Genomic DNA, 12562 nt, shown 5'->3' with positions numbered 1-12562 from the left:
ATGCTTCCTGGCCTCACTGGGCAGTGGAGGGCAAGGTTTTCATTGGAGTTGGGTAGAGTGGTAGGGAAAGGCTGGGGGTGGGGGCGGGTACCAGCCCAGGTTCACAAGGTCACAACATTTTCTCTCTCATTGCCTTTATATTCATCAGAGCCTCTGACCTCTCCCCCACTCCCATCCCCACCCTCCTAAGCCCAGTCCTCAGTACCTAGCCTCCAGATAGGATGTCACAGCCTTTGTAGGACTGGGGATTTCTTGCCCAGAGAGGAAAGAGCGTGAATGCCTGCTAGTCCAGCATTGTATCCTCTTCGATGGCCAAGTAAAATGAAGACCTGTGAACTGGGGGCACAAATCTTCCAAGGGCCTTCTTTTCAAGCATCCGGGATCCCCACAAGTCCAAAACCCCTTTGCTGTGTAAGTAGCTAGCGCTTGATTTTCCCTGGGGTAAGGAGAATAAATCTAAATTCGATATTCCACTAAATTTTTGTTTTGACTACAGTTGTTTGAGAGGGAAGGTAGGAAATCAAATGTGGATGGAGAGAATCTGCTTGGGGAAAAATGGGAGTCCACACATGGGGGGCAGTTTGTGAGAAAACGGTTCAAAAATGGATATAACCTAGAGAAAGTAAGATTAGCAGGGAAGGCATGGCTGCTTTGTTCTCTGAGGATCTCTTGTAGTTTGTATGAAGTTTCTTACAGTTCTGAATGTCTCAGTTTTCTTCTGTAGAATTGTATATTGAGAGAGAGAGAGAGAGAGAGAGAGAGAGAGAGAGAGAGAGAGAGAACACCAGTGCACGCACAAGCCATGTCTTAAAGGTTTGCCAAAGTGTGGGCTACAGTGACCTCTGCTCTGGAGGGGTTCTCTGTTTTCCCAGGATTCAGGACTAACCCAGAAAGGACCCTTAAGAGGGCACCGTGGCAAGGAGGAGAGGTAGCTAAGCACTTCAGTTCTTTCTAGGCTTTTTGTCAGGTTCTGTATTCACAAAGCTACTTCTCCAGGCTTTCCTGAGCTTTGATCTGGCACCTCACCTTTGGGCAGCTAATTCAAATTAAAATGCCTCCTCTCCTAGAGGCCTCTCCTAGGCTTGGTAAAAGAGATCCCCTAACTTCAGCGGCCACCAAAGCAGATGGAATATTTATTGCCTCTCTGGATGTCATTACCTAAGAATACAATTTTATGAACCTTCTAATCTGTTAACTTGATTTATCTGGATGGGCTGAAGCCCAAAATAAACATTTGGAGAATTTAGGTGGGAAAAAATTGTCTTTGCCTCTGACCAAGCTTCCTCATAGAACTGTCTGCCCTTCTCAGACTGCTTTTTCTACATCCAGAATCTCTAACCCCATTTTAATCTTTTTCCCCCTGTGGTGTGTGGCAGTTTTGAGGTGTGCCTCTTGAGAAGTAAACAGATGAGATGCACTATTTGAACTAGAGACTTCTGAAACCTTGCACACCTTATAACCTGCCCGGCAGGGAGTGGGCAGGCAGAAACTAAGGCCAAAGGGAAGGAGATTTCACTATAGGCTTCCCAAGGCCGGGGTCAGCTCTCGCTCTGCCCTGTTTCACAGGTGGAGCAGCCCCTTTCCTATCCTGCTCTCTTTGGAGTTAGCCCTACAGGACCTAGGGAAACATACATCCTCGCAAGCTGCAAGGGTGGGGGGGAGGCCGCAGCTCCCTTCCGAGACCCGATCAGGCGGGAAAGGATCGGGAAGGGAGAGTGTTACAGTAAAAGGAAGGGTTCATTTTGAGATGTCCTGTTCCCTTCAACACTGGCCAGACCCTCTCATTTGTAGCTCAGGGCTCTGCTCCTCCTGACCCAGGGGTAAGGGTGAAGCAAAGGCCTTTTATCTCGGCTCACTTCCCTGTTTTGGACTCCCTCTTTTCCCAGCCCAAGTTTAGGGACTGGGAGAGGAAAGTATATTTGAATTTCGTGGCGGTGTGATGCGGATGCAGATACCCCGACACAGAGCCAAACCACCAGCCAGACCCTAGCCTCTCTCCCCCAGCCTCTGGGGGCTTGGGAAATCAGTTGGGGATGGCGGGAGGGGGCAGCTCCTTTTCTCTGGACCGCCCTAGGGCAGGGGTCTCAGGACGGAGAAGTGGGGAAATAGGGCCAAGCTGAGCAAGGGCTACTCTGGGCTCCAGGCACAGTGTCGCCTTCGCCTAGGTCACGACCCCGGAGCTCTGGCTGCGGACAATAGGGCTGGGGTGGGGAGTGCGGGCTGCGGGGCGGGCTGGGCGGGTTCACAGCACGGTGAACTCCGAAGCCTGGGGGTTTTGTGGATCCCAATAACCTTTCTTTCTCCTATCCCTCCTCCTTCCCCACCGCCACTACCTCGGGGTAACTTAATTACTACCAAATAAGGATAGTTTTCTCCGAGTTAACCCACAGAAAATAGAATCCTTTGGAGATCTTTGTGGGCCTGAAGAGGGAGGAAGGGCTCATCTGAGCAGCACCCAGGGCTGTCAGAAAGATCATAGGCCCTCAAACCAACTACCATCAGAACTGCAGGTCAGAAAGCCCTTCCTGCAAGAGATGGCTGCCTAGGTGCTGTGACTTTTGTCTCCCTGTCACAGCAGGGTTTGGCCTTTATTAAAGAGGGAAGCCTTCTCAAACCTGATGTGCTTGTTGATAAGGGACTGGAAGGTGAGTCACTCAGGACAAGTCCCCCAAATGGGTTCATTCTTGTTGGGGTGGTGTCTCCTCACCAGGGTAATAACCAAACTTTAGTATGACTCTGCTCATTTGAGCAACAATGGGTCTGGAAGTTTGTACATGTGGAGTCTTTCCACTTAGAGGGAACAGATTTAGGAAATAAGATTCCAGCTTGGCTTGAGTTCTAACTGGAGGGAAGAAGTCAGCTCCTGTGTGAAGGACAGCTCTGGGTGTACTCTGTCCAGTGTGGGCCTCAGGACTGTCTCCTAGACCTGGCTTTCACCTGTGCTGCACCTCCTGGGGGTCTCAGAGAATCTCAAACCATTTTGGAAGGTGACTCCAGCTGTCTCTTCTTGACTGTCTTTTGCCTGTCTCTCTATCTTCCCCTCTTCTTCCCCTCTCTGTCCCAGCAGTTCCTCTGGGACAATCGCCAGCCCTAGCTTCACTCCTAAAAACCCTGCCCCCAGCTGTAAAAGTAGAGGAAGAAGAGCCAAAAGGTGACAACTTTGGAGGCACAGCTGAGGTTCAAATGTTCCTGGACAGGCCATCAGGCCTGACTGCCTCAGACCGGATCTGAGCACTCTAGAGTGGTCCCTGGGCCAGCAGCAAGGAGAAGGAGGTTTTATAGCAGGGCAGCTGTGGGCTCAGGTTCAGCCAGGACTCCAGGTCTCCTCTTGGCAGAGCCTCCAACCTCCACCATACCTTTGTTCTTCTTCCGGTTCTCCCTGCCCCCTCCTCTTCTGTTTGATCCTCTCCACCACCCCCTTCCCAAATCGTTTCTTTAGATCTGGAAGCATCTGTTCCTGCCCCTTCCCCCACTGTCTCCTCTTCATTTTCTTTCTCTCTCCACCCCAAGCAGTTGCACAAAGGTCAGATATACCGCCATCCAGACACCGTGCGGCCAGAACGTGTGCCCCCTTCATTCTCCCAGGTGCTGGGTGCGTGCAGTTTGACTCTTGGTTTTCAGGACCCAAACCTTCTCTTTTTGGGACAATTATCCATTAAATTAAGGAAAAAACTGGGAATCCTGGACGGGAGTTTCTGGCACTGGGTTGCTAGCTAACCAGAGCGTTCTCTGCTGAGCTTTTGTGAGCTCAGTTTTGGGCGTGTCTTCACATTCTGGCTCAGACAGGACCTGGCCTTTCTAAATTCTGTCACCATACATTTCTTCCTGTCTTTCTTCAAATGACAATTCTTTCTTTCTTCTGTTTATTTCCTCTTCACCCCTTTCTTTTGTTGCAAAGTAATTTCTTTTCAATTAGAAAGTCCCCAGTCCCATTCAGAATCCTTCCGTCTAAAGTGAGGTCAAAGCCTTGCTCAGCCTGCACACTGGGGGCCCTCCCTTCGCTGCCTTCTAGAAAAATTAAAAAGTGTCTTTAAACGGCCCCCTTTTACAGCTTCCTTCCTGACTTGCACCCTCAGAGAATATCGTATCTCAGAAGTTTGGAGATGATGGTAGACAATAGCCAGTCTCTCCTCTCTTGGTCGGTCTAGTTTTGTGTAGGTCTAGTTAAGTCAGGTGCCAGCTCCTGAGCACTGGGAGACCCGCCTCCAGCAAAGTCAACTTTGTAGCCCCAGGGCACATATTAGAATAATCTCAAAGTCCTTGTCCTAACACCTAATGGGAAGGAGTAACTTCCCCCTCCCTTCACCTCTGTCTTGAGGTCCAGCCCTGATGGGATTCTGTCTTCACCTCAGAAGAGCAGCAGTTGGTCAATAGCCCGATTATCCCTTGGTTTCTACCTACCAACTACCTACCAACATACACACACACACACACACACACACAGAGACACACACAAACACACAGACACACACACAAACACACAGACACGCACACACAAACACAGACATGCACACACAAACACACACACAAACACACACACACTGATTAGGTGGATCTTGATGGCAGAAGTGCCTTTGCCATTCTGAAGAGGGTCTTGTCCCGTTAGTGGTTAGTTACCCCGCAGTCCTTTCTCCTAGCACACATGTCTCTGTACAGGCACACCTTCAAACATGTGATGCATACCTGCCAAACCTCTGTTCTTAAATGCATGGGTAGGTAACTTTGCTGAAGGCAGCACATGTGTGTGCATCTATGTGTACAGAAGCCATGAGTGACACAGAATAACATCTCACCAGGCACTTAGGGAGTGAATTCATTCCCTTACCACGAATGTCCCTGGTAACAGAGACTGTATTGGACCATGTGGCCTAAGGACCTCTTAGGCCTGGGGTGATTAAAAAGAAGGAGGCAGGGGTCAAGGGACTGTCTAGAAGACATGAATCCTTACCTGTCCCACTTGCTTCAATGTTAAAATTAAATAAAAACCACAAATGCTTATTTAGCTCTCTAATCCTCATACCACACTCCTGCGACAGACCTTAAAAACAACACCACCGCAGTAACATAGCAAGGGCCATATAGCTATGCGCTAGACTTGTTAGATGTCTTATTATGGTGCTGCAGGGATCAAGGATTAATGCTCAAGAAACGTTTGGATTTAGAAGCCTTCAGGAGTGTTATCTGTTATTACATTAATAGGTCTCTATTTAAGTATTTGCTATGGACCAGGCACTGGATTAGATCCAATCTCTCATTTGAGCCTTAACATGGGAAGAAAGTGATTAAATTTCCACCTGACAAAGATGCTGAAGCTGGCTGTGCTGGGCACGCCTTTCACCTAGCACCTGTGTGGCAGAGGTGGGAGGATCTATGTGAGTTTGAGGCCAGCCTGGTCTACGCAGTGCTTGGCCAAACAGCCAAGGCTGTGTAGAGAGACTCTTATCTGAGGGGAGGGGAAAACAGGTGTGCCTCACTGGGATTTGCTTGCCCTCTGATTGGACGTTCAGAACTGTTCCATTTATTTGCTATTGAGGGACGTAGAGTCTGGTGTTTAAAATGAGGCAGTGTGGCAAGAAGTCATGGTGAGGCAATGGGAGCCTCAACAGAAGGCAAGAGGGACCCAGAGTAGCCTGGTCTGTGCCACCTACTCTGGCTTTGCCTTGATGGGATCTTATCCTCGTCAGCCTAGTAGTTCTTAATGTATGATCCCAGTATTTGGTACAATCTTATAAATTATTAGAATTGAGGCTGGGGATGTAGCTCAGTTCTGGTAGAGTGTAGTCTGCATGAAGCCTTGGGTTCAGTCCCTATCACCACATAACAGGCCTGGTAGTGCAGACCTGGAGACTCAGCACTGAAAAGGGTCAGGAGTTCAAGGTAAGTTCCTTCTCAGTGCATAGTAAATTTGAGGTCAGCTTGGCTCACAAGAGACCATTTTTAGAAATTGTGTGTGTGTGTGTGTGTGTGTGTGTGTGTAAGTGTGTGTATGTGTTAAAATTAAAATCCCAGGGACCAGCCAGGCAGTGGTGGCACACACCTTTAATCCCAGCACTCAAGAGGGAGAAGCAAGTAGATCTCTGTGAGTTCGAGGCCAACCTGATCTACAAGATCTAGTTCCAGGACATGCTCCAAAGGTACAGAGAAACCCTGTCTTGAAAAAAAAAATTCCAGGGACCACAGGGCAATGGTGGCACATGCCTTTAATCCTAGCACTTGGGAGGCAGAGGCAGGTGGATTTTTTAGTTCAAGGTCAATTTGGTTTGCAGAGTGAATGCCAGGACAAGCCAGGGTTACACAAAGAAATTTTATCTAGAAAGAAAGAGAGAGAATTTCAAGGAGTATTTATTAGTATAGATTATATCTTTCTAAAACAATATAATCTATCCAACGGGGAAATGATCGGTTTCCAGAGCAGAGACAACGCGGAGCAAACAACGCTGTCCTCTCACGTGTTTGCAGACACCTGTGACTGACATGTCTGAGGTTCTCACGTGTTTGCAGACACCTATGACTGACATGTCTGAGGTGCACAGCCCGGTCCAGACGGAAGAGTGGGACCCTGCAGAGCTCCCAGAACCCCCAGGGATCTGTACGATCAACAGAGCCCACACTACAATAATTGTTCTGGCCAGGCGTGGTGGTGCAGTCTTTAATCCCAGCACTCAGGAGGCAGAGGCAGGTGGATTTCTGTGAGTTCAAGAAATGTACTTTGTAGCCAGCCTGATCTACAAAGCAAGTTCCAGGCTAGCTAGGGCTACACAGAAAAACCCTGTCTCGAAAAACCAGAGGGAAAAAGAGAACTCGGTTTCTAGTTCTCTGGCCCTAGATCTGTGCTCACCTCATCTCAACCCTTTCTCTAGAGACACGGTTGTTTAGAATGTCGTGGGAAGGCAGAGGGGCACAATGTGCAAACCATTTGTGGGAGTATGTGATGTTTGTATTATTTGAATATATCCATGAAGAGAAATATGTCTCCTGTCCCTGCATGCTAAATTACAGCTCTCCTGAGAGATACAGGGCACCAGTCTGCTAATGTTTTTCCTTCCTTACCAAATTCTCCTATGGTCCTGACTGATATGTGTGATCTCAGGGACTCCTTTTTCTCCCAGGCTTTGCACTGGCATGTTCTCAGCAACATACATAAAAAGCCCGGCTTTTCACACGAGCATACAAAACAAGCTCATTGTGGCATAATCTGATTTCCATGTTTTCCTGTCTGTCATGTGTGAGATCTTTTTTTCACCTAAATGACCTACAAGTGTGTCACTCAAGCAATTGTATCTGTGTAAATGGAACCCTCAGATGTCCACATACCTGCTTAGGTAAGGTATACAAATATACATATACAAATGCATCACGAGCAGCTGAAATCTCTGTCCTTTTGTTAATCTGAGAGGTGGCTGTGGTGTGTATTTTGTGCTTTCATGAAGCTCGGAAGCTCGTGTTTATGAAGGGTGCAATGAGAAAAGCTCTCAATAGGGGTAGGAGTCTGTAATTCCGAATTCTTCTAAGCTTTGTTCCCAGTTGCCTTGAGCAGATCTCTTGCTGGGTAAGAGCTTCCCCTTTCTCATCTACCTAAGGGGACAGGGTCATTATAGTTTCCACAGCATCTCAAGAGAGTGGGAGACTTACAGAAGAGTGCAGACAAAACTGTGGGGAAATAGTTGGACACTCGTCACCAACTCCTCATTTCCACAATGGTTTACCCACAAACAGCCTAGCTCTGCCTCTTCCCCTACCATTCGCAGCCACATATATTTGGAAGCAAATCCCAGACATCATATCGTTTCTTTTGAAAGTACTTCTACCAGGTATCTCTAAAAGATTATTTTTTGCAACAGTACTACAATATGACTATGATATCTACCAAATTTTTTTAGTAAAATTGTTTGGTTTTAGAGAGTAAAAAAGGCTTAAGATGCTGAGCCGCTAACTCCCCTGTGTGTCATGCTTAGAGCTAATAAATGTCAATAAAAGAAAATAAAAACAGTGGGGAAAGAGTGACGTTTCCATGTTTATCTCCGACTTTAAATCCCAGACAACCACCAACTCCTCCCCTTTCCTCATTGGGTCTATTAGAAATGGGCTAAGAAAAGACCCTGGAGGTTCAGACATGGGGCTGCCAAAAGGAGCTCTTGGAAGATACTGCAGATCTCAACCTGGAAAAAAATGGACTTGAGCCAACAGGAGTCTTAGCAAAGGGCTTGCCCAACCATTCTTCAGCATCAGAATTCTTCCTTAGTTTGCCAAAAGCTTGAGAGATATCTAAAGTCACCTTGGTGTTAGTTAATGGCCCCTCCCCGTAATAGCAGCTTCACAGCAATGCCCAAAAGGAAACTGCGCGGAGGCCCAGAAAAGCTCCCCTGCTCAGACACATGCAGAGCCTGAGAGACTGAGGCAAATATACAGTGCCCATTGGCAAACTCAATGAGAAACAAACCCAACACCCAGGGACACTTGCACATCTGAGGGTTCAAACATGACAATTCTGGAAGCAAATGAGAAAGCCAAAGACAGGCAAGTGCACTGGAGCCAAGCCCTAGTCTCTGCTATCATGAAGTTGGCCTAATTCTGATCAAAGCCGCACTCTACGGGGTGCGTGGGTGTGCGAGCACACACTGTGTGTGAACATTCTTTTAATACTCCTAACATCTTAAAGGTCTCTACTCTTCATAACACCCAGTAATACAAATTGCATTTCCCTGACCATAAGAAAATATCATTTCTTTGTGTGTCCGAGTCTTTTGAATTTGTTCTGTTAATTCATGTTTCCCATGGCCTTCCCCTTGTCTTGACAACACACATTCTTTATCCCTCAGGCCCCTCTCTGGAGGCAGAGATGAGTGACTTGTGTGGTATGGTGTGTGCCGTGGTTACGGGCGCAGTGTCCTAAACAAGAGTCAGCTGGAGAGGGAGAGGAACACTATCACACACAGGCCTCGAGCCATCCAAAGAGCTGTTTGGCCTGCACTACAGCTATGGGCCAGGCTGACTTTTCAGTGGACTCTCTGCTCCAAGAGGGTGCTTTGACATCATAGAAATGTGCTTTCACTGGACCTGAGGGAGCCTATGGCAGTTGCCTGTGCACAATTTTTTGAAGCGAATGTATCAATCAATTAAAAGAATAAAGATGGCTGGGCGGTGGTGGTGCACGCCTTTAATTCCAGCACTTGGGAGGCAGAGGCAGGCTGATCTCTGTGAGTTCGAGGCCAGCCTGGTCTTCAAAGTGAGTTCCAGTGCAGCCAGAGCTGTCTCATAGAGAAACCCTGTCTCGAAAAACAGAGAGAGAGAGAAAGAGAGAGAGACAGAGACAGAGAGAGAGAATATGGGTGATGGAATGGCTGGATTGGGTGGTTGACTAGGCCTTGCACAGTCAGAGTGATTTTGACTCAGAAAGGCTAGACATAATTCGACAGTGCTAAACCAGACCTGCAGATTAGCGAGATAAGCCAGTAAGAGCAGCGGGCACTGTGGTGCATGTCAGTGGAAGAGCCCACTTTCAGGATCTCGTTTGAAATCAATGACCTCATCACAATCTGCGGTCACATTTGAAAGCACTAGAAATTAGGAATCCAGGCTGGAGAGATGGCTCAGCATTTCCACTGGCTGCTCTTCCAGAGGACCTGGGTTCAATTCCCAGCACCCACATTCTCCATGAGTTATGAGTCATGAGTTACAGTGACTCCAGTCTCAGGGAATCTGGCACCCTCACACAGACACACATGAAGGAAAAACACCAATGCACACACAATAAAAAAAAATAAAACAAAAAAATTAGTCCAACATATGAGTTTTGAAGGGATAGAGCTGAGCCCCTGACTGACACCATGGTCTTACTCCCAGCCACACTGTCAGTGTGCTCACATTAAAATGAACAATGAGGCAAATTTACTTCTGAAATAGTCAATTCCAATTTGTTTCCTAGTGCTGGGAATTTGTTGTTTGTTCCTTAATTTTTAAATTGACCAGAGTATGGTGTGTGTGTCTTTAATCCCAGCACTTGAAAGGCAGAGGCAGGTGGATCTCTATTCAAGGCCAGCCAGCTCTATATAGCAAGCTCAAGGGCAGCCAGAATGGTAAAACAGAGAAACCTTGTCTCAAAAAAAAAAATAAATTTTTTTATGTTTATTTTTTTTTATGGTGCTTGGTATTGGACCCAGGACCTTGTGCACACCAGGCACGTGTTTCATTGTAGCCTGTGCCCTCTCTTCTTACTGTCGGGACAGGAGTGTGTCTTACCAATCACCCAGGCTGGCTTTGAACACACTCTTTAAACAAACTGTGAACTTTCTGTTTCAGTCTGTCAAATAGCTGGGATTCCAATCTGTTTAGAGTCAACAAGAGATTGAAAAGTATTTTGTAGTGATAGTTCTTTTGTATTTTAATAAATAAAGCTTGCATGAAGTTCAGAGAGTAAAAAACCACACTGTTCAGTCATACAGGCCAGGCAGTGGTAACACACACTTATAATTCCAGTAGCCACTATTGGCCATAGAAATCGGGTGAAAGTAGTGCACACCTTTAATCCCAGCACTAGAGAGGAATATAAATGGGGAAGAGACAGCTCTCAGACACAGTCTTATTCTGAGACTCCTAAAGACAGGATCGCCATTTTGGACTGAGATAGTGGTAAGAGCCGGTGACTGGCTGTTTTGTTTTCTGACTTCAGGTTGAAACTCAATTTCTGTCTCTGGGTTTTTACTAATTGTGCTACATATTTCTTGGTATCAAGAACCAGTGGAAGGAGCCGGGCGGTGGTGGCGCACGCTTTTAATCCCAGCACTCAGGAGGCAGAGGCAGGCAGATCTCTGTGAGTTCGAGACCAGCCTGGTCTACAGAGCAAGTTCCAGGACAGGCTCCAAAGCCACAGAGAAACCCTGTCTCGAAAAACCAAAAAAAAAAAAAAAATTAAGACCCAGTGGAAGGCAGAACAAAGCCCAAGGAAGGCCCTGTGGCTAGCAGGCACTTTTAAGGAACTATTTATTTTATTTCTTATGTGTATGAGTGTTTGCGCATTGTGTGCGTACCTGACACCCACAGATTCAGAAGAAGTTGGTTCTCCTGTAACTGGACTTAAGGATGGCTGTGAATCACCATGTTGGTGCTGAGAACTGAACCTGGAGTCCCCTGCAACTCCAACAAGTGCTCTTCTTTATCTGCTGAGCCATCTCTCCATTAAAACACTTGGACAGGTGTTTTGTGAGAGCGCCAAATCCTAACCACTAGTCAACCACGACAGGTGTTTGAAACCAGACTCATTTGACTGGAATAAACTCAGTGAGAACCTACCTGAGATGTTCAGAGAACCCAGGTATCTGGCAACTGTTAAACATGACAAGATTTTTTCTAGAATATAACCAGAATTTTCTGTGTTTAAGCTCAACCCTATCACCTACCTCCAGGCTTGAGCTGGTCAGGTCAGTTGTGTCCAGAGCCAGGTTCTTTTGTTTTAAAACTTAAAGAGGCTCAACAACTTTTTGTGTCTCCTTCCTTCTTCTCAGTCTGGGATTGGGGAAGTCAGAGGCAAAAGAGCTGCCCACTCCTTCGCTCAGGAATCCTAAGCCACTCTAGGAAAGGGATTGTGGAAGGTGGTGTGGATGACCACAGAAGTCAAAGGTGGACTCTGGCGGGGTTACTGTGTATGACGTGGGCACAACCAGGAACGAGGGCTCAGGAACCAGTTCCTCAGCAGTGGGAATCCAGTTTCTGTTTGGGCCTCGATGGGAAGATTCTAGCAGCTGTAGAGCTGAGCAGCAGAGAAAGCACTTTCAAGGGAGAGCCTTAGAGAGGACCTATTGGAAGAGCACGTGGTCCCAGTCGGAGCCTCAGTTTCACTTCCTTCACAGTAAGGTGGTTTGATTAGGTATTGCAAAGATCCTCCCAACTCTGAGATTTAAGCAAAGACTGGAAGATGCTGGGGGGCAGGGAGAAGAAATACTCTTTGTAGCAAATCAAATGATGGACTATGTGTCTCTGTGAACCAAACCAGGCACAGCGAACTCTTCATCTTCATCCCGGAGTTGGGGGCGGGTAGGGTGTTTGCTGTGTTGTCGCTTCACTTGACGACTCTTCCACAGGGCTCCTTCAGACACACCATGGGGAAGTGTTTCCCTGAAGGACCCTATCCTCTACAGAGAGAGGCCAGGAAAGATGGGGTGGGCAGCTGGGGGTCAGTGTGTCTGTGTGATGCCAGCAACCAGGTGAAAACAGCGAAAGCAGCTCACTATCTGCTTAGCTTCAAATAGGAGAATAAAGGGATGCAATTTTGTTTCTTTCATCTGAAGTTCGTGGATAATGAGATACAGGATCAGCCTTATGAGCAATGCCTTTCAAACCTCTGGGAAAGCTCTGTTTCCCCTTCCCAATTATCCTGCCCCTGAAATGCCGTAAGCTCCACCATTAGAGCACATGGTGAGGTACAGCTCTCTGCAGATCACAGCTTCAGAACCCAACCGCACCACTGGGAGAGTTTATCACACAGGGATATAGCTGGAGAAGCCGTGCTGGGGGAGTCCTGGGGTAGAAGTGGGGGTGGGGAGGCTGAGGATCAATCATTAGTTTC

Source organism: Alexandromys fortis, unplaced genomic scaffold, assembly GCF_014885135.2.
Source record: "Alexandromys fortis isolate MF-2015 unplaced genomic scaffold, M_Fortis_MF-2015_v1.1 scaffold_264, whole genome shotgun sequence".
Lineage (NCBI taxonomy): Eukaryota > Metazoa > Chordata > Mammalia > Rodentia > Cricetidae > Alexandromys > Alexandromys fortis.
This window is presented reverse-complemented; position numbering follows the sequence as displayed.